The sequence below is a fragment of the Perognathus longimembris genome, chromosome 3 (assembly GCF_023159225.1).
Source record: "Perognathus longimembris pacificus isolate PPM17 chromosome 3, ASM2315922v1, whole genome shotgun sequence".
NCBI lineage: Eukaryota > Metazoa > Chordata > Mammalia > Rodentia > Heteromyidae > Perognathus > Perognathus longimembris.
The window spans coordinates 27219510-27246637 of record NC_063163.1 but is presented as its reverse complement, the minus strand read 5'-3'; the positions used below and the strand labels follow the sequence as shown (position 1 = coordinate 27246637).

General features: G+C 33.8%; 1 pseudogene; it reads right to left on the bottom strand.

Annotated features, from left to right (window-relative positions):
- LOC125347570 overlaps window positions 1-27128 on the bottom strand; it is a 173273-nt pseudogene that overhangs the window by 5035 nt on the left and 141110 nt on the right.

Below are 27128 nucleotides of genomic sequence, written 5' to 3'. Positions count from 1 at the left end.
GTGGTTTAATTATTTTGTGATTTTTTTTAAAACATGGTGTATACAATGAAAATATCTGTATTTATAAACTCATAACTACAATAAGTGAACTCTGTATTTTGAAAGGTAAATATCTGAAACAGAAATTACATTTAAAAGAAATTCATGATCATATGTGAATCCAGTATAATATCATATAATCTAAAAGTTTAAAAAGTAAATATGTAAGAAATCATAGTAATAGAAATTTGAGCCTACTTGGAATGATATTACAAGATAAATTCTGTTTCAAAGTTAGAAGTGTGTAACTTAAATCATTATTTCCTGATTTTTATGCAATTCCTATTTTGATGCTGTAAGCTCTAAATACTATTACATATTTCAAATTATTTTAAGGACTTATTTCTGTGATACCACACACATTTCTAGATGTTCAGTAACACTTTTTCTAACCCAGTAGAGGTTACATATTATATATTATAAATTTAGAAAAGAAAAATTCCAAGTTATACCTTGACACTAGAAATTCTCCTTAAGAAACATAAATTAATGGTAAAACAACCTACAGTGAGGAAAATAGTCATTCAGTTGGACGAAAATGTGTATTGCACAGGTTCTAATTAGATAAAGTTTTTAGATTTTTGGTATATTATTAAGTAACAATTAGTTCCAATGTCTTACTCACCAATTGATGCTATTATACCTTATCCAGAATATTATCAATTAAAATAACATATATTGCAAAAATTTTAATTGGATAAGTAAAGTTTTTAGATTTTTGGCATATTAAATAGCAAATGCTTTCAATATATTACCAATTGATGCTACAGCTTTTCCAGAATATTATCGATGATTATATAATTAAGTTTACAAGTAAAAGCCAAAAGAATTATATGCTTAATTATGTCCACTGTTGCACTGATGCATAATATAAATTTACTTTATGAGCTGATCAATGATATTCTAATAATTTCTGAGTATAATATAATATACTTTTTCCATTTCACTCTTTTCCTCCTCATCGAGGTTTCTTAAAAAAAAAAAAAAGCAAAAATGGTATCGTTCAGCAATTTCCAAATTGTTGATCCCTAACTTACTTTTTTTCATTTCACAAAAAAGATTTGTGAGTTGTTTTGTGTTTCAACTAGTCATTCATCAGTTGATAGTTTTAATATTTACTAAAACATACTATGTTTTTGTTCTTTAACATTCATTAAAACATAATGTGATAATAGTATACTTATAAAATTATATTTTGTAGCCTATGAATTTGGTAAATTCAATGTAAATGTTTACTCACTAATGTGATACAGGTATAATAAAATTTAGTTGTCTTCTGGTAAAATCAGAATTCTACTGTTTTTAACATTTTTTAAAAATCTGGGCCAATTTGCTTTAGAAGAGCATTTTCTTTACATAATTGCTGCATCTTTGTCTGTTTTTACAAGTCTTAATGAAAAATTTGGCTGGTTTCTGAACTGGAGAAGAATATATATATTTTTTTTGTATATCAAGTTTAATAAACTCCCTAGCTCCATTATGCAATTTGACACGAAACGGCCTATACCCAAAAGAAAACACTGCTCACTTCCTTGTAATTCTCGCACTGGTCAAGGGAGACAATAGCAATATATATTATCAAATAACTTGAGATTTTAATTTTTAATGAGCACTTCATGGAAGCTGAGGTTTTATTGTTGCTGTTGTTTTTCTTTTTTTGTTTGTTTTGTTTTTTGCTTTGTTCTTGGGCTCTGGCTATAACTTCAAGGGGCGGTCCTGAGTGACTGCCCCCTCTCCCGCCCTGAGGCTGTGAGGCTGTTGTCTACGCCTACCTCCCACCACCCCCCCCAAACCAGAAAGGCGGCCTAAACTAACCCCGCCTTCCTTCTCCGAGCACATGGCTATCATAATGGCAACAAGCAGAGCCCGAGGGGGCAGTCCTGTGGGCTGTGATCTCCGCCTCTGAGGGCAGTTCTGTGACATCACTGTGATGGACAGCCCAGATCAGCCTATCACTAGTGCCTCCAGATCCCTCCCCTTCCTGCCGCCATTACTGTCATATAAAGCCCTCCCCTGAGTAAACGCTGGAATTCCTAGATGTCTTCTCTGAGAAAGCCCGCGTGTCCTGCGTCCTCATTCTTAGTGTGTGTGGGGGGGGGGAGGGGCGTCTCGTGGCCACACACACCCAAGGCTTGCACATAGCCTTCACTCCAGCTTTGCCGCCTGCAGGACGGGTGGCCTACACTCGCAGGTGAAAGGGGACTACACAGGAGGTAATAAGTCCCTACACTTTGTTACTTCTTTATTGGAATTCAGGAGTTACTTATTCAATTTCCTCATCCTTAGAAAGCTTTGTTCCTCTCCTTCAACATTCTAAAAATAATGGTAATTAATATTTTCCTCATATTTTAGACTTATTTTTACATTTATCTAAGATATTGAAAAGTGCCCCTATAAACAATTAGTAGGACTGGATCAGAAGCTAACACATCAGAGAAGTGCTAAAAACACGTGTTGTCAGTACTGACAGATGGGACTATTTTGAGGTTTGTTGTTTCGTGGCTTTCCAAAGTGCTGTTAAAATCGAACTTCCATTAACAGTGGGAGGCAGACAGGAAATGGACAGGCACGTTGATGTTTCCGGTGATGGCGGTAGGCTGTGTTCAGTGAGGAGCTCTGTTCTCTATTCACTTTCTCAAGTGGAATAGTTCGGCTATTTGTTTTTGTTTTTGTTTTTTTTTACCAAGAATCAATGAAGTCTAAATTCAAAGGGCATTTCTAAGAAAGAATCTCTACTGGAAAATGCGACAGTGGTCTGTAACACCTGGAGATGGATTTAAAATTTTAGAAAAAGATCCGGAAGCTACATCCGGAAGCTACAAAACTACATTTTGTCAGAATCCTGGCTAGTCTCCTTTGAATGTCTTTAAAGCTAAATGTAAGTCCATAAAGTCCATGAACAGACTTCTAAAGTGTGTTAATTATTATGATATTGCTATGACCAAAATGTCTAACAGAACAACTTCAGTAGGGAAAAGGTTTATTTTGGCCCAGGTTCTCACAGGCATAAACCTATGGTAACTAGAAGGACATGGTGGAGCAGAGCAGTTCACATCATTGCTGCCTGTCATAAGAGAGAGGAGTATCGAAAGGGGGGCCAAGATGATGGCCTCTGATGTCATGCCCTAAAACCTGCAAGCAGGTTAAACTTCTACTTTCATCACCTTGCCAATAATACCATCATGGTGTCCTATCAGGGGAATTATAAATTACTTTCAGTGTTTATCTTTCTGTTGACATTCAGCCTTTCTGATCTGCCACCAGTCTCATTCACTAAGCTCTGCTTCAATCACCCTAGGTTTTCTCTAGCTAGATTCTTTCAAACACTTCATATTATCTCACCAAACATATCTAAAAGCTCAAGAAGCAACTAGTCAGGTTTGGTTCCAGCAGTGACCCAACTTCTCTGCTATCCACTTCCCGTATTAATAACTTTTGCAATCTTTTTTTGAACAAAATACCAGACAGGAGGTAAGATTTATTTTGGCTCATGGTTTCTGAGGTGTCAATGTATCACTGACTAGAGGGCATGGAAGAGCAAAGCAGTTCACATCAAAATGTTCTGGAAGAAAGGAGAGTGATTTACAGGGAAAGGTCAGGGCAAGAGATAACCTTCAAGGCCTGCCCCAGGTGACTGATCTCCAACCCATCCAGCCTCCACATCTTCCCATTACAATGCCATCATGCACTTACTACTATGTTGTATTAAACTATTCATAATGTAGAGTTCTTATTATGGTCAGATTGTCTCTGAAAATGTCATTACAAACAGTCTCAAATATGTATTTTTCTGATCACACAGTGAATTCTCAGTTGAAACAAGTTGAGAATTAAGATTAACCATCACATTATTACAACTGAACGTGTGTTGCAGAATTGCAAGGGAGTTCATGTCTTTTGGATGGATGCTGTCATTTGAAAAGTACAGGCCTAACAGTCTTAGTCAGAAAGCCACACTTGATATAATTCAATCATCTCTTAGTAATACCCCAGAATGCAGAATTATGTAAAGGCTGTAGGGGAACACTCAATATTGAAACTACAGCCTTATGTCACAGGTAACAAAAGATTCAGATCCACCTCATAATGCACAGTGCCTTTAGTTCATCCTAAAGAATTGCAAATTCCTGTGACAATCTTGTTTCAAAGTCTACGTGGAAAGTGTATCAAAAACTCATTTAAAAACCCCATCTGCGAGACTCTTTAAAAACCTGAAGCAAAACAAGACAAAACTAAGGAATGACAAGAATTTAAAAAAGAAAAACTCACTTCCAAGATAGAGACATTGGTAAATTTTTTTCTACTCCTAAGGGAGAAAGAAGCTTTTAGAAAGGAGGAACAAGATCATAGGAAGACTTAAACCCAACCAACAAACATTTATTCCTAAAGCTTTATGCTCAGTATCTGCTGTTATAGTATAGGAACCCCTCTAGGTTATGCCAAGTCTAATCTCTCTCAGGCTGATTTTTTTCTTTCACATTGCCTGATTCATTAAATTTTGTGGGGGGAAAAAACTTCACAGATTTTAAAATAAGTTCTGTATACTCGGCTGGAAGTAGAGATATTAAAAAGATAAGGAAAACATTTACAGCTCACAATAGTTGTATCCCTTTTTTTCCCTGCAAAATTTTTATCATTCTTACATCAACAACTGCTGGCATTTATGATTCAGTGAACAGGAACAAATTTGAAAGAAATACTTCTAGTTGGATCGGAAGCTGCAAAATTAAGCAATCTGTAAAGCTTTTGAATCATTTAAGTCACATATTCAAAGCTTTAATTTTGTACCTCTTGAAACTCTTAGTAAGAATTATCTTTGCTGTCATATACTAATAAAACATTAAGGAAAAATTTGCTAAGTACCAAGGTATAGAAAATTATTTTTTCATTTCTTACATTTCTGAATAGTTGTATCAAAGTTCTAGCACTGCTTGCTAATCACACACTGTTGCTATTGTCTTTGATTTCTCTATTGTGATTTAAGCGCCCACATTAGGCAATATAACTTTTGGAGCGCTTCAAAGATTAGATGTGGTACAATTTTACTGTCTTTAAACTGCTGAACTTATATTCCTTGAGAACATATTTGGAAGTATAACAGCTATTAAGGATTATTTTTGCAATAATTGTCATTTATCACTCATTAACTTTCATGCCTTCTTAGTCTTCTTGCTTTCCTGCAACATATTTAAAATTAAATTGAAATACATTAAAGTGACTCAGGGTTTTTTTCTGTTTATTTGTTTGTTTAATTTTTCTTTTTAGCCAGTACTATGGTTTGAACTCACGGCTAATGCTTTAGCACTTGAGCCACAGCCCCACTTTCTGCCTATTATCAGCTTTTAGTAGTTAATTGGAGATAAGAGTCTCACAGACTTTTTCATATACTTCCTTGGAACCACAATCCTCAAGTCTTAGCCTCCTGAATAGCTAAGAAGGTAGGTGTGAGCCACTGGCTCCCAGCTTGTTTCTTTTCTCATTTGCTTACTTTTAGTTTGGGGCAGACTATTATGTTCTATTCACTTACGACATGGAATCATTTGTAGTGGTTGTGTTTAATTTCAACAAGTGATAATCTGATAAAGATACTCTGGGAGATGTGTATTTTGTACAAAACATATCTCTTTTAATGTAGCAATATAAAGCAATCTATAAAAGTTTTCTTTAAAGAATATTTGATCTCTAAGTTAGATACTCAATTCTTCTCTTGGAAACAGTAGCATGCAATACTATTTGAAGAACATGTTTGGTCCCAGTAACACTTATTTACTAACACAAATACAAGCCAAAACTAACTTTCCAGGCTGTCATTTTCTAGTTTGAAGTGAAAAGAAGTAGGGCTTCAAGGGTAATTCTGTCATTCTATAAATGACCCAAATATCACCAATCCCAGCAAGTCACTAAGAGCTTTTGGTGAATTGCTTGTTTTAAGGAAAGGACTAATGGATGAAGGGTTTCTCACATGTGAGGTAAAGACTATCTTGTTCTCCAGTCATTTATCTCTAACTCATCTTTAGCCAGTGGCCTAACAGATAGAAGACCTTACTGGGATACTCACAAGCATGAGGAAAGTTAAAGGATACTTAAAAAGTACTAATTGAAGACTGATAACTGCTAAGCTAGTATCAGGTTCAGGAACATGTTGGGTTTCATTGCACTTTCTTTCCCTACGGACAGTAATCCAGTGTCTCATGTTTCAATCAGTTACTGTCTCTTCTGGGAAATCTGGACAAAGCCAAATCTCCCATTGTACTTGAAATTGATTTCTTGAAGGACAGCTACTACCACCTAGTAAATTACTTCATTTTACTTAGGCTGAACTTTCAAATTGGTTATAAATGATAATTTAAATACATATTCTCCTTCATAAAGTAGAAATACACAGCTAGCAGGAATTCAACACATTTAAAAAATATGGGTGGCCAGGAATAACAGTTCACTGAGGGTAGTATCTTAAGTTATGTTGACAACAAAGTATATTTTAGTACTGTATATATGTGGCTAAATAAGAGAAAGAAAGAGAATATTCTCTTCATTACATCTGAAGACAGAGTTGACTAAGAGTGTACTTCTTGTTGGCCTGTTGTACTTTCCATATGGGCATATTGCTGAATGATGATCTATTTTTTTTTAATCCTGTATGTGTTTGACCTATTACAGTCACTGGATGGTTAGATATAGATACCTCCTCATCTTCCTCCTCTTTCTCACCACTTTCCTCTTCCTCATCCCCTTACCCTTTCCCCCCACTCCTCCTCCAACATCCTGGTCAGTGTCACCAAAAATTCAATTTATTTTCAACCATTAGCCCATACTCACCCATCCCTTCAAGTGACCTATTTCGGTTTGTTTGTGTATGTGTGTGTGTGTGTGTGTGTGTGTGTGTGTGTGTGTGTGTGTGTGTGTGTTTATGTATATGCACTTTTCCTGGAGCCTAGTAGCTTTCACAGTCTACTTTCCAGAGCTGCAGACTGTCAGGGGTAAATTTTTTGCATCAAATTTACAAATATATAATAAAATAATTTGCACTTATATATTACAACATTAAATTATCTTACCTGAGAATAATTAATTAAACTGAAAAAAGTAGGCAAAAATCTGTAATAAAAATTTTTACAAAGCGCATATTTTTTTTTTGTTATTGTAAAGCTGGTATACAGTAGAATTACAAAAGTCATGTAATGAGTTCAGTTCCTTTTAAACAATGTCACTTCCCTCATTCTTGCCTATATTTTTGTTCCTGACCCCTCTTCCCCACAAATTATATAGTTGGTTTTCAACCCAGTGCTTAGGGATAGTGATGCATTTGTTCACCCACCATTTCTGTGTTCCCCTTACCCCCCCGCCCCACCCCAGATAAACTTAAATACGAGACAAAAGGTACAGAATACAAAAACAGGGACAAAAGAGAAAAGCAACAAACAAACAAACCAAGCAAAAGAACAATAATACAAAGCTCTCTTGTTTCCATTTCTTGGAGTTCATTTCAATAAACATCTTTTCATATTAAGAGCTTGATTTTTTTTTGTTTTCCAATCAATCATGTAAAAAATTTCAGTAACAAATGATCCTTTCTGGGCATTATTACAACTTTCCATATTTTCAGAACAGTATGATGGTTCAGGCTAAAACACCCTTCTCTAGTACCTCCTTCTGAGTATTTTTTCATATACTGTAAGTGGGTAGGCAAGTAGAATGAAATAAAAAGTATACTTATATTTGAAATATAAAGTACACATATTCTTCCCCCAAAAAACCTCTTTGTAAGCATAGTGTTATTTTATTAGTGAATAACCCTCAAACACAATGCCCATCAAAAGTGACCTAAAGGACTGAAGAGATACAAGTAAACCTCAACATGAAATATAGAATCAAACAGATAAAACTTATTGGGAATACATCAAGATATCGTGTAATCTGCCAAACCAAGAAGTCTTTAATAGCAAGACTTGACTCATGAATCCATCTGACATTTCTTTGGTCATTGGGGTATCACTTATGTTAGATAATAAGATTTATTCAGAGGAACAAAAATTGGATATAGATTAATGGGAGTTTTGCAGCTTATAGAAAAGGTTTCATCAAAGTTATTAGTCTCCTAGACTGCCACAGAGACTGGGAAATACATTAACTTCCTCTGTGCTTATAGTTCAAAGAACAAGCTTTAGTTTCTACTAATCTTTGCCATGTTCAAATGGGAATAATACACATTAACAAGACTGAACAAATAGTTAAAAATGAAACTCTAGGGTAAATGCGTTAAGAAGATGGAGGAGAGAGAAGTCCAATTTCTCAATTATTTTTCAAATTTCTAATTTTATTTATTCATTTATTCTTAAATAACTGAAAAACTTCTGTAAAGAGACTGCTATTTTAGTCATAATTATATACCTTCATTTTATTCTTCATAGAAATTCAAATTAATACTATCCTACTTTTAGAAATTAAGATAATTAAGTCCAAAGAGAATTTAGATTTGTTTCTCCAATATGTAACTGCTCATTAATTGTTTGAACTTTGAGTGTAGTTGGTTCCACTTGACGCTACATTTTACCATGGAACTATTGCTCCAACTTAGTCGACTATAGAATACTTAGGGTGCTAAATTAACCAAGCCTGTCCTATCTGATCAAATATCTTTCATTTAAAATGAGTTATTGATAGGAAACAGATGAAGCTCTGTAAGCATGAACTCTGTATACATGAAAAAATATATGTATATATATAGTGAAGAGTGTACATATATATGTGTATAATACAGAATATTTGTAAACATTTACCTGGCTTGTGAGATATATCTAGTTATATTAAAAGAATACCAACTATGCAAACTTTATTTGAAGTGTTTCCACTCCCTGATTAGGCTCCCTGGTAACTGGAACTGTAAGCATGACATAATTATGATATACATGATAAAGGATGAACATTTCACAAAGACTGGAACCAGTGAAATTATTCTTTTAGAATGTTGAATTCTGAAAACGATGTAAGTTAAAATGTGTGTCAGTAAACTTGGACTAAGAGAAATTTAAAGACAATGTATATTTTTTTCCAAAGAAAAATATTCAGAGATAGAAATACTTGACTGCTATGGGGAATTCCATAAATTTTGGGAAATGTGCCATTTAACTATTCTGGGCTCATATCTGAATGGTTTCCAAATACCAGGCCGATGAGGAGTAGAAGTTTATAAAGAACACTTGCTTTTCACTTAGGTAAGTAAAAGGGCAAAAGTACAATAAATGCCTAGAAAGCTTTCCAAATATACTTTAGATTCTCTCTACTGTTATAGGTTGTACATGCATGTGTATAATGAATACACAGGAGCATGGAAAATGTTTCTTTTATTCCAATTGAAGAAATTTCAGCAAAAATACCTGAGAGTCTGTTACCACAAAGAGACCTATTAGATATAAAGTTAGAAGGATATAAAACCACAATTGAAACAAGCACTTCTGTATTAATTATCAAACACTTCTTATCTTTAGCAGGATATAATTTTAGCTCGATTTTTGCTTTTGTTTTTCCAATGCTGGATTTTCCATACTATTTGGTGTTAATATGAACAACCTATTGTCTTCATAGTAAATTTCTTTCCTGTCTAAATCAATAATATAAATTATGTCTAACATAAGACAATTAAAGCGTCTATTTCCAATCTGAAGATATTGTATGCCGGTGAATTAACATTATGCAGTTATATGCAGCTTTGTAATATGAATACACTTTGTGTGATGTCATAGCAAAAGTCATAATTTGTACCAGGAGTAAACTTCAGTGGCATGCAGATATTTAATTTGATTCTCACTTTTAATTTCAAAACCATTACTTAGGTTTAACTTAGAAGTAACTAAACTTTCAGGAAAAAGAATCTAGCAGACTATGAAAAGAACATATTCTGAGAGGAAATCTAAAAAATTAAATATTAACTTATTTTTTAAAAAAATATCAACTGAACTTTATGGATCTGCAGAAAAACAGAAATTATTTTTTAAATCTAATTTAGAAAAACTAATATTGAATAATAAATTAGCAAATTCTATCAACGTCTTAATTAATGAGTTTTAGTTATACTATCAAGTTTTTATTTATTTATTCATTCATTCATTCATTTGTTCATTTTAGTGGAAGTGAACAGCTGAGGGGAATGTAATAAAAATGGAACTGCCTTGCAAGAATATTTTAATGCTATAAAAATATGTGATTACCTACTGAAGCGGACAGCCACAAGCAATGCTACAAGAAGATAAAATATTCCCTCCCAAAGAACTTCCCTGTCATCCTTCACAAATCAAAGCTATATGTGTGCTGAGAAGAATGTTTCCATTGTATATATGAAATGTTTTGGCAGCATGTGGATTAGCATATAGAATTCCAAGAAACAGTTAATGATTGAATAATTGTATGCAGCAAAAGATCATTTTTAATAGAGTTAAAGCTAAAAATCATCACAGGCATACTGATTTTCACATACTTACAGTGCTTCCTCAGCCTTTCTGCACTTACTAATGTCACATTTGCATCAATAGCTGTGAGTACAGGGAACTGTTTATACATGACTAATATTTTTATGGTTTACTAAATTTGTAACATATATAGCAAGATGCTGGCCCAGTGGACCATACACATTTGCAAACCCTAAGCGTGATTGCTGAGTGTAAGTATATATTATTTTCAACAAAAAACACTATACCTTCTTAGGAGAAAAAGTAAAATAATTCCCGAAAAATGTTTATCTTTTATCAGACATATGTACATGTGTTCTTCAATTGATAATAGTTACACATTGGATGCTGAAAGAACTGCTGTCTCTTTCGAAGACATATATTGAAATGTAATTTTAAGTGAATTTATTTTCTTCATAGTATTTTTTTAAATTAAATTTTATTGACAAGGCGTTATGCAAAGGGTGTACAATTATACAATAAACAGTGAGTACATCTCTTGTGATATCTTATACCCTCATTTTTCTTTCCCTTCCCTAGATCAGGTAGGCATATATACAAGTTTCAGTGTACCAAAATCATATACAGTAACCACGTAGGGTATGACAAGGGAAATTCACCTAGAACTTTAAAGGTAACATCAACAATAGAATCCTCCTATGTCCTTCTCTTGGAGTTGTTTTTGCTTATCCTTATCTTATATGATCATGTGTACATAGCTGTTGAGCTATTGTGATCCACTGATAGGACAATTCTAGACCTTTTTATGTTTAGTAGTTGTTTGGTTTTAGATACATAGTGTAAACTTGCAGACCCAAGCATGTGGCAATACCATTTGGAAAGAAGTTTGTTGTTTTGCAGACCTGGTCTCTACTGTCCCCACCACCCCTACCCAACAGTCATATATCAAAGAGACCATGCCCCTTTGTTCTGTGTGTTCTAGGCTTGTCTTGCTCAACGTTATTTGTTCACATTCTGACTATTTCCCTGCGAATACCAATATTTTATCATTTCTAATCACTATGTAATATTCCATTGCGTACAGGTATTAGATTTTTTTGGATCCATTCATCTGTAGTGGGGCATCTGGGTTTTTTCCATATTTTGGCTATTGTGAATTGTGCAGTGATAAGCATGGATGTGCAGATGTCTTTATGATATCCTGAAACCTGTTGTTCAGGATAGATGCTGAGGAGCGGTAAGCTGGGTCATATTTATGTTTATGCTGAGCTTTCTGAGGAACCTCCATTCTCCAAAGTGGTTGTACTAATTTGCACTCCCACCAACAATGGAGGAGGGTTCCTCTTTCCCCACACCCCCTCCAGTATTTGTTGTTGCCTGAGTTCAGAGTATAGGCCATTCTAACTGGAGTGAGGTGGTATCTCAGGGTTGTTTTTATTTGCCTTTCTTTTACTGCCAGGGATGTTGAACATTTCCTCATATGTTTCTTTGCCATTTTTTATCTCTTCTGTGAAGACTCTCTTTAGCAACTTTGCCCATTTAATAATTGGTTTACTGGGTTTGGAATGGGTTAGTTTTTTGAGTTCTCTGTAGATGACGGATATTAGGCCTTTGTCTGTTGCTGTACTGGTGAAGATCCTTTCCCATATGGTTGTCTATCTTTCTAATTTAGTGGCTATATCTTTAGCCATGCAGAAACTTTTTATTTTGTAGTAGTCCCATTTGTCAAGTCTCTCTCCTATCTGATGTGCCCCTGGGACTATGTTCAGGAATTTTCTACCTGTGCCTATAAGTTCTAGTGTCTCCCTTACTCTGTCCTTCATTAGTTTCAGGGTTTCAGGTCTGCTGTTGAGGTCCTTAATCCATTTTGAGTTGATCTTGGTGCATGGTGATAGGATAGGGTCCACTTTGAGTTTTCTACATGTGGCCGCCCAGGTTTGCCAGCACCAATAGTTGAAGATGCTATTTTTTTTTTCTCCATTATATGTCTTTAGCTCCTTTGTCGAATACCAGCTGATTGTCAGAATGCGGTTTTATTTCTGAGTCTTCTTTCCTATTCCATTGGTCTTCAGGTCTGTTTTTATGCCAGTACTAGGCTGTTTTTGTTATGATGACTCTATAATACAGCTTGAAGTCTTGTATTCTAATTCCTCCTGTGTTGCTTCCTTTGCCTAGAATTGTGTTGGCTCTTCTAGGATTTTGCTGTACCATATGAATTTATGGGTTGTTTTCTCTATTTCAATGAAGAATGTAGCTGAGATGTTGATGGGGATTGCATTGAATTTGTATACCATTTTGGGCAATATGCCCATTTTCACTATATTGATTCTGCCTCCCATGAGCATGGGAGGTCTTTCCATCTCCTTGTGTCCTCTTTGACTTTCCATTTTAGATTCTATAGTTCTCATTAAATAGGTCATTCATGTCCTTAGTTAGGTTAATCCCTAGGTAATTTATTCTTTTTTTTAGCTATTGAAAATGGTATTATTTCCATGATTTCCTTTTCTGCTTGTACATTAATGGTGTATAGAAAAGTTGCTGATTTTTGTGGGTTAATTTTTTATCCTGGTACTTTGCCAAACTGGTTTATTAGTTATAGGAGTTTGGGGACTGATTATTTTTTGGGGGGTCCTTCAGATATAAGATCAAGTCATCTGTGAATAGGGATAGTTTCTTTTCTTCTTTACCAATGTGGATCCCTTTGATGTCCTCCTCTTGCCTTATTGCTTTGGCTAGGGATTCCAGCACTCTGTTGAATAGAAGTGAGAAGAGTGGTCATTCTTGTCTTGTTCCTGAGTTTGGGGGAAATGGTTTTAGTTTCTCCCTATTTAATATGATATTAGCAGTTGTTCTGTTGTATATGGCTTTTATTGTTTTAAAGAATGTTCCCTCTATTCCTGTTTTATCCAGGGCTTTTAATATGTATGGGTGTTGTATCTTGTCAAAGGCTTTTTGGACATCAGCTGAGATGATGATGTGGTTCTTGGTCTTAGCTCTGTTGAGGTGGTAAATTACATTTATTGATTTGCGGATATTGAACCATCCTTGCATCTGTGGGATGACGCTTACTTGATCATGATGTATAATTTTCTTGATCAGTTTCTTGATCCTGTTAGCTAATATTTTGTTGAGGAGTTTTGCATCTGTGTTCATTAGTGATATTGGTCTGTAATTCTCTTTTTTTTGTTGGATCTTTGCTTGGTTTGGGGATGAGTATATTAGCTTCATAGAATGAGTTTGGGATCTCTCCCTCTATTTCTATTTCAGGAAAAGGATTCAGGAGTATTGGTATTAGCACCTCACTGAAGGTTTTATAGAATTCATTGGTGAATCCATCCGGGACTGGGTTTTTCTTTGTTGGAAGGCTCTTGATTACATCCTGTATCTCACTGTGGGTCATTGGTTTATTTAGTTGATTTATTTCTTCTTGATTAAAATAGGGCAGTTTATATTTCTCTAAGAATTGATCCATTTCTGTAAAATTTGCATTATTTGGTGAGTAAAGGTTCTGGAAATAGTTCCTTATATTCTTTTTAATATCCTGTGTATTTATTGTAATTTTTCCGGTGGAGCCCCTGATCTTATGAATATGAGTCTCTTCTCCTCCTCTTCTTCTTCTTCTTCTTCTTCTTCTTCTTCTTCTTCTTCTTCTTCTTCTTCTTCTTCTTCTTCTTCTTCTTCTTCTTCTTTTTGTTAAGTCTTGCAAGGGGCCTGTCAATTTTACTTATTTTCTCCAAGAACCAGCTTTTAGTTTTATTTATTTGTTGAATGTTCTTTCTATTCTCAGTCAGATTTATCTCTTCTTTAATCTTTGTGATCTCTCTCCACCTAATCGCTTTAGATTTATTTTTTTCTTGTTTCTCCAGTCATTTTAACTGCATCATGAGGTTATTTACCTGTTCTGATTCCACTCTTTTAATGTAAGTGCTGAGGGCAGTGATCTTGCCCCTCAGCACTGCCTTTGCTGCATCCCATAGATTTCTTTGTGATGTATTTTCATTGTCATTGTCACTTATGAACTCATTAATTTCATCCCTAATTTACTCTGTGACCCAACTGTTAGATAGCAGTGAGGAGTTTAGCCTCCAAGTATTTGTATAGTTTCTGTCTTTTCCTTTTTTATTGAGGGCTACCTTGATTCCGCTGTGATAAGATAGAATACAGGGGATAATGTCAGTACTCTTGTGTATGCTGAGTTTCTTTGTGTGAACTATGATATGATCTATTTTGGAGTATGTTCCACGGGCTGCTGAGAAGGATGTGTATTGAATCTCTGTATGTTGAAAAACTCTGTACAGATCTGTCAGATCTATGTGGGATATGGTGTTACTTAGGTCTTCGGCTCCCTTGCTAACCCTATGTGTGTTGATCTGTCTCTTGGATAGAGGGGAGTTAAAATCTCCCAATATGATTGTATTTGGGTCTATCTTGTTCTGTAGTTCTGAAAGAATTTGTTTGACATATTTAGGGCCTCTTTTGTTTGGTGAGTAAAAATTTATCATTGTGATATCTTGTTTCTGGGGTTTTTCTTGTATTAATATGTAGTGTCCTTTATCTTTCTGAATCAATTTTAATGAGAAGTCTAGCTTGTATGAAATCAGGATGGCTACCCCTGCCATTTTGGTAGGTGCATTTGTCTGGAAGATCTTGCTCCATCCTTTCATTTGGAGCCTGTTTTTGTCCTTTGCTGTAAGATGGGTCTCTTGAAGACAACAGATAGCTATATTTTCTCTGCCAATCCACTCTGCCAATCATTTCCTTTTTATTGGAGAGTTCAAACCATTTATATTTAAAGAGATCATGGATAGGTGTGTTGTTTATTTACCTTCCATTTTTCTGTTAGGCTGTGTTTTGCTTCTTTCCTTACCTTTCTTTTTTATTTTTATTGAGCTGTTTTTCCTATTGTGCTCTGGCTATTGTAGTTTTTGGTGTTTCTGTTTGGTTGTCCTGTACATTTTCTGTTGGGTGGTTTTCTCCTCTTAGAATTCTCTGTAAAGGTTGTTTTTTGTTCACATGTTCCTTTAGTTTCTCTTTGCTATGGAAATATTTGGCTTTTCCCTCAGTACCTAAGTCTGAGTTGGCAGTTGTTGGCCTGCAGGACTTGGATGGTATTCTTCCAGACTCTTCGTTCATTGTAAGTTTGTGTGGAGAAGTTGTAGAATAGTTCTTTCTTTGTTTTGACAGAATATGTTCCTTGTTAAAATCTGAGGCCTTGACTATGATGTGTCAGGGGGTGTTTCTTCTTGGGTCTGGTCTGCTAGGTGTTCTATGTGCTTCTGTTATTTGGGTGAGGTTTTCCCTTTTGAGATTGGGGAAATTCTTTGTAATAATTCTATTGAATATGTGTTGTATACATCTGCTATGATACTCTTCTCCTTCATCTATTCCGATCATATGCAGATTATATCTCTTCTCCCTGTCCACTATGTCCTTAATTAGTCTGCCCTGGAGTTTGACAGTTTCTTGTAGTGCAATAATCTTCTGGTCCTTATCAGCGGAATCATCATCCAAAAGAGACTCGAGATTCAAGATGATCAATTCTTTGTGATGTGGTTCACACAGATTCAGCTCCCCAGGTGGGGCTTTGGGGGACACTGGCCTAATGTGTCTCCCTGACCACTTTGTTGGTAGTTTCTCTGCCTGCTGCTAGCTCCTATGTTCTCCCAGGAGATGTAGGGTTCTAGAGCCACCAGATATGGGGCTCTTTTGTTCCTTCAGGTCATGGAGGGGGAGGGAGGGAGCTTTAGTTTCTTTGTCCCCTTGTGATGAGCTCTACGTCAGGTTTTTGGGTCTCTACCAGAGCTGATCTCTTGTTTGGGGGCCAATGGGGAACTTACTTGTCCTGGATTGTGTGTGCCTGTGTCCCGCGACACTGTGGGATTTTTGGAGGCAGGTTATAGTAGTGGCTTGGCAGCAGTGGCCCAGCTCTCCTTGTCTGTGGTTCCCAGCTCTCTCCCTGTTGTCTTGTCCCAGCCAGTTCAGTCCCGAGATGCCATCTCCACCCTTGGTCTCGGTTCTGTGGAGCTCCTGCTGTCTGGTCTCTGCACTCATGGTGGGACTTTTCTGCTGTTGCTTCTGTGCTCTCTGAAGATCGGTGGTCTGGTCACTGGTGCTTGGGCCACTTTCCCAGCCTGGCCCTGTTTGGGGTGGGATGGGGGGCTACCTCAGAGATTTTCCAGCTTCTTGCAGATTATAGGCTCTTCTTTCTTTGGTCTTTTTCATTTTCTGTGTTTCTCTGTTAGTTCTGGTTGTTGGGTTTGCCGGTTTTTTGATGTGGCATTGGGCTTTGGAGTTCCCAGCTCACTATTTGTTTGGAGCGAGTTGGGGTGCCTCCCTATTGTGTCAGTGCCATCTTCTCTTCCCCTCTCCATAGTTTTGATAAAGGTTTTATGTTAACTGAAAATACTGGTGTGAGGTAACCATCATAAACTGTCATTGAAGAACACAATAAGCTACATTAGCATTGATTCTGCTTTAGAAAAAAATTCCAAGAATATTTATAATCTATGCTTTTAAAACTCTAGAATACAAACATAATAGATGTTCACATAAATGTGGGTGAACATGAACCCTAGTACACTGTTGGTGGGGTCATAAAATTGTTCAACCACCCTAGAAAGTAGTATGGAAGTTCCTTCAAAAAGTATATAAAGAACTGTTCTAAGATCCAGCACTTCCACTCTTTGGGAATTTACCTAAAAGTACACAAACCTGGATAGAGTAAGGCCAACTGTACAACCATGTATATTGCACTAGTACCTATAGCCAAAGCATGGAATTAGCAGGTGATGTGTGTACACAATGGTACTTTATGCATGAATTGGAAAGAATGATAACTGTACTATTAGCAAAGAAATAGGAGGATCTAGAAAAATAATTGTTTAGTAAAGTAATTAGGGTGGAGAGCAAAAAAGAATACCTGCTTTGTCTCACGTGAAATCTGGAATTAACTTATAAATGTATAATTAAACACTTTGGGTTGTTATACTGTATACCTAAGTATATTAACTGAAATATGGTTGATACAAAAAAAAGAATTCAAACTGTGTAATTCCTTACAAAGGCTAAAATAATAGGTAAACTAATAGAAACACTGGGAAATCAATATTCAAAATTGGGGGGACAAGGGCCAAGAAAAGTTAGGTAGACAACTAAAGAGAGGAATGGGGAAATGACATGAAATTCAATGCATCATATACAAAAGTAAGAATATTGAGGGAATGGATGAAGGGGGTATCTATGGGTAGAATGATGAAAGACGTGACATTGATCAGGATACATTAGCGTCATAAACAAATTTATTAAATGGCAAGTCCTTTGTATGAATACTTAAAGGATGCTACATTTGTAATGTGCGGAGCTATATCAATACTTCCATGTAAAGATACAATGCACTTTAGAGCAATTCAACCTCTCTATCTTTTCCTCATGTTCAATTTTCTATCCTATCTGTTTAAACTTTCTGTTCATAAATGTAAAAAGCAATAGCATGTGAAAAATATGTCTTTATTAATTTTAACCATTTCTTTTATCTTGCAGAAGTGTGAACATTATATCACAATGTAATCCTTATATCCAAATATAACAAGCTCTCCATGATACAATGGTATAAATATTTGCCTTTCATATGGGACTATTTTTAACAAAGTCTTAGAAATTAATCAATTAAAAAATTCTTTAGCTAAAATCATGGATCTAATATTTAAAATTGGTCACTGTACTTCACAATACTTAACACTTCATAATTAATAATGATAAATTTTCTGTGTACTTAGGCAATATTTGTGTAAATTTACATGAATAAGAGGACTGATTTCCCATACCTGATATACATCAGCATTCTGATGATGCCAAACTTGATACTTTTAATTATATTAAATACAAAAAGCAATAAAGAGAGGAAGAGAGAGAGAGAGAGAGAGACTTCCATGATAGTCTTTTTTTTTTTCTGTTAAGATCAGGTCTTAATATAAAGCTAAGTCAACATGGATTTTTATATCATTCAGATATCCCCGAACAACTAAATTGTGTTCCTAAATTTGAATAGATCACATGAAAAATACAGAGATAATGTAAAGTTGTAAAAAGACAGAAGAATATTTTCTGTAAGATAAAAATAATTTTGAATTATTTTTTGCAAATTAATTTAACCCAAAATAATTTCTTGGAGGGGGTAACACTGCTTGAAAAGAAATGTACCCATTATCTTACTCATGTAACTGTAACTTCTCTATCATCTTTACATACAATAAAATTAAAAAAAGTAATTTCCATTACCCCAGGAGAAATTTAATATATTTTGAAAGTCCACAAAAGAAATAAAAGTCAAAGGACATATTAATTAATTCTTTTATGCTTTGGGGTATAAATTTATTTTTAAAATTAAAATACTTATGCATATAATAAAAACTTTCTACATAAACGGTAGGAATAATTTTGATGTATAATCACATTTAATTATACTTTTCTAAATTTTAAGTACAATATGGTTTAACAAGAAATTATAAGAATCTTAAGTACCCTTTCAGAAATAGGGAACACATTGCTATTTAAAGAGATTTAATTTTATCTGATTATTCTCAGTCTTGTGGAAAGTTAATTTTATAAAACCAACATGAATACTTCTTTGAGATGTAATTTGCACAAATCAATGACTTTTACTAGTGAAGTAGAAAACATATTCATTTCAAATACAAAGAGCATATGGAGCTTACATATAGGCATGCCGAAAAGGAGTATACAGAAGTAAATAGAGCTATTTACATCATTAATATGATTACGTATTACTATCATGCAGCAAATAACTGATAGTGTTATGTTTCAATGCTTATGTGATTAAAATTTGCTGAGGTATAATCAATGTCTGTGGCATGAGTGCTAAGATGTCTCATCCTGATTATGAAGGCTGACTTGATGGTCTTGATATTATCTCACAGCACTTAGCTTCATTTGTAAAGACGAGGATTTTGAAACTATGTCATTTTTAAAGATTGTGAAAGTCACACACACACTAAAAATACACAGAGATGACTTTCTAAAAATTAAATCTCTGTAAAATATTAGATAATGCTATGGGTAACTCTGGGCAAACAAATTGTTTGTTTAAAGATCACTTTGAATGACAACAGTTTTAATAAAACAATTTTCCTAAACCAGAAGATACTTGTACTTGTGAAAACTAAAAGTTAATAAAAAAAATCAAAGAATGTGGTTTGTGTAGTTATTGTTCATTTCAACTTATTCTATTGATAAACTTTTCTAACTTTGTAAACAAATATAATTAAAACTGGACTCATTGCCTTGAAATGCATGAATTAATGTTTTCTAATATCATCTATTTTTCTTATGTTTTAAATATATATTTTAAAAATAGGTGAAGCAATTAAAGTTACTAGTGACACAGTACATTAATAGAGTGTAAGAGAATCCAAGGGAAAAATGAATGCCGTTTAAGTGCTTTTTTGCATTTTAGTGACTCACTAATGACCTGAAATTAATATAAATGTGAAAAACATTAACAGTAGTATACCAAGATAATATGGAGCAAGGTAAATCTTTTTCTTTAAAGTCTTTACTTTTGATGTTCTTTTGATAACCATTGTCACAAATAACTACAACATGACAAGTAAATCAATACACTTCATTCATACATAGAATTTAAATAGTACTAAACACTTGAAAATCAATGTCTTAAAGAAATTAGTTGAGTTAAATACATTAGTTTTGCCTTTGATAATATTGTTAAGTCTTTCCTTTCATTCAAATAGATTTGTATCCAGAATTATTACTACAAAATGCAATTTCTATAAGGAGATGTTAGGAGTTATTATTCTGTTTTTATCCACATATAATAGACATACTGAAAAATAAATACACAACCTTTCATCAAAATATATTTTAAAGACAAGTTTACAATCATGTAATTTCTTTAATGAAGTACAATAACTGATCATATATTTTGGATAAAAATAGAATGTGATTCATTTGAATAATTTTTGTAACAATTGGCATATTTGTATTCTTTTACATAAGCTCTACCAAGTTACTTTAGTGAATAAGGAAAGAATAATAAGTACAAATTCACAACATGCACAGAACAGCAAAGGTTTTGCTCAAAATAAAATGATAAAATATCTTCTAAACAGAAATCCTTTTGTAATTATCAATATTTCTAAAGATTATAGCCATTTAGAAATGTTAAATGTTCAAGGACTGAGACAAAATCAGAGATTGAATTAAATTTTGGGTCCCTTTCTAATTAACATGTATGAGCTTATGTCTCCATTCTTATCTTTATTTTCATTTTATAAGTTATATACTTATGCAAATCTTTCAGTTCAGGGTATACAGAATAACAAAAAAGACTGTATAATGTATTGTTTCTTCTGGGGTCTTATATTAGGAGAAAAGTTAGGCACAGTCAGATGCTAAAGTGATATTTATATATAGTGTGAGACAATATGAAAAAGTAACATAATGCAATTTTGATATTTAAATGTAACCATTTACTCATTGTTTGTTGAATTAGCAGTGATAGAAACAATTGAATATAAGGAATACTTTGCTGAAAACTCACAAGTATTGTATTTCCCTCCCTCCTTTCATTTGTTAAAATGATTGTGGTTACAAGAGTTCCTTTTTGCTTTGGGCTATTTGTAGGCACTGCATTTGCAGTGATTAAAGTGCTAGTTCTTAGTGAACCCATTAAGAAGAAAGTGACTAATTGTGACCATTAGCAGTAAAGATTATGGGGAGGGCCACGTGTTTCATTGTGGAGGCAGGAAACTGCTGTGTTGAAGCTCTAATCTGAAATAAATGAATGCAACAGGAAATAGATAACAGAAAACTGTTTGCAGAAAAGAAATGCAGGCTATTATCTTTGAAAACAATGAAGAAATTAGGTAGGAAAAAGAAGGGAAAGCTCCCATTTTGCTGTCTAGTCCTGAAATGCTGCAAAAGACCAGATGTAAGGTATGATAGCAAGCTTTGGTATTTTATTGCCTGCCACTATTCCCACCTACAATGCATCATTCCTGAAAATCTGTGTTACTTCTTTGTTGCCTGTCTATGAAATTCTTTCTTCTCTTCTTCCTTTGTCTGTAAAGTACTATTTATCATTTTGGGATCCCAATAGCACCTTCTTTTATTCTGTGAGCAGCACACAGCATCTCTACGAGGCTCCACTATGGCAATAAAGTAGAGGATAAGTTGTGATTGTTGTGTGTTTTCATCATTTACATTCAGACATTTAGAGTCAGAATAGTATGGAATAGAACCTAATTAAGAGTTCTTTTTCCTAAGCAGGTAGGGCAAGGTTGACAAAGGACAAGAAATCTGATGGTATTTGCAAGGGAGCTATTATCATTATTGATTATAACTTAGAAGGTGTAAAAGAAAGATAAAAGATTTCCCAAAGATAGAAGGGATGTGGAAAATAGAATTATACCATTGCAGGAAAGGCCTACATGCTAAAGAATAGAGAAACAAAAACAAAAACAAGAATCAGAAAGAAAAAATAAAAAGACTCTGATGTTAGAGTCTAACACAGAAAGATAATATTTGAGATCAAAAGAAATAGTAGGTTAGCACAAAAGCAATTTTATATCTGCAGATGTGTTCTAATTCTTAAGCATGTGTATCCTATAAACATGATTTTCAAATACTCTTATCTGAGTAAAAATCAACTCTAATTTCTCTGCGCAATCATATTTTGTGAATATGACTAGGAAACGGGAAAGGTTGTACATATGGACTTCCACATTCTTGAGATTACATGTTAGACTTGGACATCATGGAAGTTGAATAAAAATACCTTATTGCAAATAAAAACAGACTTTTATAAAAATAGGTAAAGAAAATATTTCTACACAGTATTCATCTGGCGTAAAGAAGATGGAAAATATCATCTTGGGCACAGTGATTCCTTTTAAACTAAAGGTCACAATTTACTCAATAGACAAGGGAATTTCTTCATCCTCACAATTCGTTATTTAAGCTTTGAAACCATGAAGCACTATGATTCATGTCGCCATGGTAGACTGGTTTCTGATATATCTGAATTTCAACAATATTTTGTAGAACTAATCCAGAAAAGTAAGTTACAAACCTTGAAAACCGACTGAAAACAGGTATCTGAAGGGGAGAAAACCAAAGCAATGCAAAAAACAGAGATATCCTCTATAGCAAAAACAACCAAAAAGCAGCTGCATTAGCTATAGTTTAAACTTGAATATGTTGGTTGCACTTATTATTTATGTTGTTTGCACTTATTATTTATGGTGATGAAATATTTCTTAAACTAAGGTAATGTTTAACTCAAGGATTTTAAGGTTAATATATATCAGCTTGACTTTCTGTAGAAAGAATTGATCTTTCAATAAAACAACAAAGTCAAAATAAAACAAAAATAAGACAGGTCATTTTAGGAAACCAACAAAAGTTTATTTCTACTTATCTAGGAAACAGATAATTAGCTAGAGCAATGGCTGAATCATTTACCTAAGGGTGTAATATTCCAGGATTCATGTGTTCAACCCTAGCTCTGCCCAATCTGTGGATAGGAAATAAAGCACCCTTCCCAGTTTCCCAATATTCAGAGTAAGCGAAATCTGCTGCAATTTCATTGTGCTATCCTAGAAACAGAAAAAAAAAAAAAAAAAAAAAAAAAAAAAGCCGAGGTTCTTTCCAGAAGTCCTTTTCTATGTCATAGCCCAATTTCTAAGGCAAATGCGAAGAAAAACAACAACATCAAAAACCCTACAAATGTCCTTAGGCATTCTTCTTCACTGGTGGTGATTCTGATTTTGGTGACTTTGGTCCTTGAGATGACATCTGGCAATGTGTGTCTGATTGTCACAATTCAAACAACAATATAGACGCCCAGTGAATTGATGCCAGGGATGATACTAAACACCTTATAAACACGGAACATATCCTGCCACAGGAGATCTAAAATCCCCAAATTTTCAATAATGCCAAAGATGAGAACTCTTACTTTAACCCATTCGGCAATCAGTCTTACCCAAATGATATACGATTCAAACAAATCACACTGATGAGTGAGGAATCATAGTACTAATAGAAAGAAAGCCTAGGAAATGAATCCAGGTCAACCAGAGGTCAATTGCCTTCACCTACAAACAAACACACTGTACATACACGTATCAAAGTCATGTTTGCCTTCTAGTAACAGTGGAACTTAAAACCGTCTAAAAACTAATAAACTGCTTCATAATTGAATACTTGATGGATATGCTATGAATTGAGTTCCAAATATAGTTGAAGAAGCATTAAATCTGTTATCTGTTTTCATAGCTATATTTAGATAATCACTTTCATTTTAAAGCACAAAAATAATGTAAAATGTAAAATCATATGTTGGGTCTCTGTGGGTGGTATTTGAACTTAAAATAATTTTCCAATGTAAAGTTGAGTGTGCAAACTTGTTTAAAGGATTATTTTTATATCATCTCTAGCATTTAAGAATGTATACAAGTTAAATTTTTACATGAAGTGAATTTGATCTACTCTATATTTATTCATTTAAAATAAATTGGTATAATAATACTATAAACCATCTGAGATTAAGAAAACATACTCCCTTAATATAATATATATTGATTTCTACATACATAGGAAAAGTACATATCATGGGGTTGAATTTTTTGTTAAATTTTAGCTTTGATTCGAGGTAGAACAGTATTATAAAATTATAATGCCAGAGCATAGTAGTTTATATAATACTCAAGAAAACAATGACTCTATGAGGGTAAGTAATTTTTTTTTCCAGATCTTACAGCTATACTAATCAAGAAAAAGCTGATCTCAAAAAAAAAAAAAAGAACAACAAAAAACCTTATTTTATAACCCACTGCTTCAGATTCTTATCTCCTTGGGAAGCAAGGTAAGCAGTAGGAAAATATGAGGAGAGAAGAAATGTGCATAATTCACATTTAAGCTTTCTTGAGGATAAATATGCACAGAGGAATGTTCATAGACCTTAATGATGCCAGTGATAGATTTTGCAGAACTAATTAAACAGCCATAATAAATTATATGCAATATTTCCTACAGAGTCAACTAGCAAATTTAGCAATCATACCTCCCTAGATTACTGTTAAGGTATGAAATTATTATTTTACATGACATGTAAATAACCATTTTTCCCCTAATTAGAGCAGATTAAGAGAAGGGAATTCCTTTGAAAATAGCAATGGAATAGAGTGCTGTCTTTCATCAAGAACAGAATCATGTTAATGTCTCATGCTGTCTAGTTACCATGACAAATAGGTTGTGGTACATGCACACTTTAATTATTAACACTAAAATCTGCTGAAATTGAAGTATTGCTCTTAGGAAGAGCTATTACTGCAGAAATGACCCATTTAATAGTGACCATGGTATCCAAGTATAGATTTAAATTGGTAATTAATAATAGTCCATTTCTGAAAATGTTAACACAGGAGTTTAATAAAAATGCTAACTAGATATCAAATATCCCAGATGCTATAATGACACATTAATATGTATTACTCATGTTAGTGGCTTTGTGGATTTTGACATGAGAAAGAGATATTAAAAATAAAAGCATTCTTTAGCTAGCATACTAGGACTCAATTAGTTAATGGACTGTTGATTTTTTTCAGTCTTCAACAACATTATTCAAAGAAATTTTCTACAAAAGTTAAACCTACAGAATTTAAATAAATAGAAGTGGAAAAGATTTAAAGTAACATAGTGTGAAACTGTTGAGAGTTTTAGGCTTATATAACAACTCACTACCAAACAGGACTGTTTTGAAACTTTCCTGAAGAAAGATGAACATAATCTTAAAATAACATTATGTATGGCATTACAATAGAACAAACTAACCTTAAACATACAATTCTTACTATAGTTCATCCAAAAATCACCAATACTAAGTTTGGTACGCAATAAATGGTACTTATAAAGATTTACTTTTCTCAATTGATTTATGCTTATCTACTGTTAAAATGGAAATATGTTCTGTGAATGTAGAGATTAAAAGTATCTCAAATATATCAGAAAGTTTAGGGAAGGGAATATAAAAATTATTTATTTTTTCTCAGAAGAATGTTAAAACTGTACTTCCACAAAATAATAAATAAAGCAGTATTATTTTGTGTATAGTCAGTATAAATTACGCTTGATGATATACTTTTGAGCATTTAGGAATTTAAATTTAAGCAAAGGCAGAATGTATGTTATAACATAATTTGGGAGTCAAATTACAAGTATTTTGTTCAATTTGTGTATAAAATGTAAGTCAATATATATAAAAGTGTGTTATACAAAACATTTGCAAATACTTGCAGATAAACATATGTTCAGATTCACAAATACTTTAAGATATATTGTTGACATAAACGTTTATTCCATGATTTATCACTGAGATCCTAGTGTTGTCCTTTCAGTGAAAACATTTCAAAAGGTAGATCCTATGGATTTAAAATGCACTTCTGTCCCGTATTGGGGGCATTTAGTCAGCTGTACTTTTCCTTGTGTTTCTCAAGCCTTAGCATGAAGGACTAGAGAATGCAAGCTCTCTGGTTACAGTCTCACTGTGATGCCTCCATGTGTGGCCCACTACACTGGGGGAGACTTTCTTTGTTTTTGTTTTTTGCCAGTCCTGGGGCTTGACCTCAGGACCTGAGCACTGTCCCTGGCTTCTTTTTGCTCAAGGCTAGCACTCTACCACTTGAACCACAGCACCACTTCTGGCCTTTTCTATATATGTGGTGCTGAGAAATCGAACCCAGGGCTTCATGTATAGGAGGTGAGCACTTTACCACTAGGCCAAATTCCCAGCCCCAGAGACTTTCTTAATGTCTCTTTTCTATTAGGGTGGACGTAGACCTCTAGACAGACATTGATTATATTTCTGCAACTACTTTTAGAAAAGAACAGACACAATAAATCTGTTGTTAACACTTATTTACAAATTTCAACTAAAACTTGAACTTTGCAATTTACACTATGTGAAGCAATGCTCATTGCAGCATAAGCAATTATGGAGTTAAGTAAATTTGATATATGAATGCATATATCAATGGATATATGACTGTATACCCTTCATTTGCATATATTCCATTATGGACACATTTAACATGTATTTTGTTTTATAGAATTATTATATATTTGTGACAATTTGTACATATATATTTAAATAATTATTTCATGGTTATTTCCAGATGTTGTTCTTGAGTTCTATGTATCATTTAAAGTATGTGGTCAAAATTCTTTAAATTTTTTCTATGATAATGTGTTAAGCTTATATTTTCACCATTATACTGTCAATTTTCACTAAACATTTTACTGTTTTTCTCAGTTAAAAAGTATTGATTGTCCTAATGATTTTTTTCTTTCATGTGTTCTGTGGTGTACTACCAATGGTAAAGTTGCACATTGATACTGCAAACATCTATGATATTAATGAATGATATTTTATTAAAAGACATTAAACAATTTTACAAAAGGTCAGAAAGTTTGCGGAAGGATAGAAAACATCAAGTTGGAGGCTTGAATATGAATCTTAAATTTGCCAGAGAACCTTTTTAGGATATACACTAAGGACCTATCAGGGGAACATCTGCTAAAGAGCTATAGAATTAATAAAGCTTGTTACCTAGTTCTTCAGAAAAACATTAGGATCGAAGATTGATC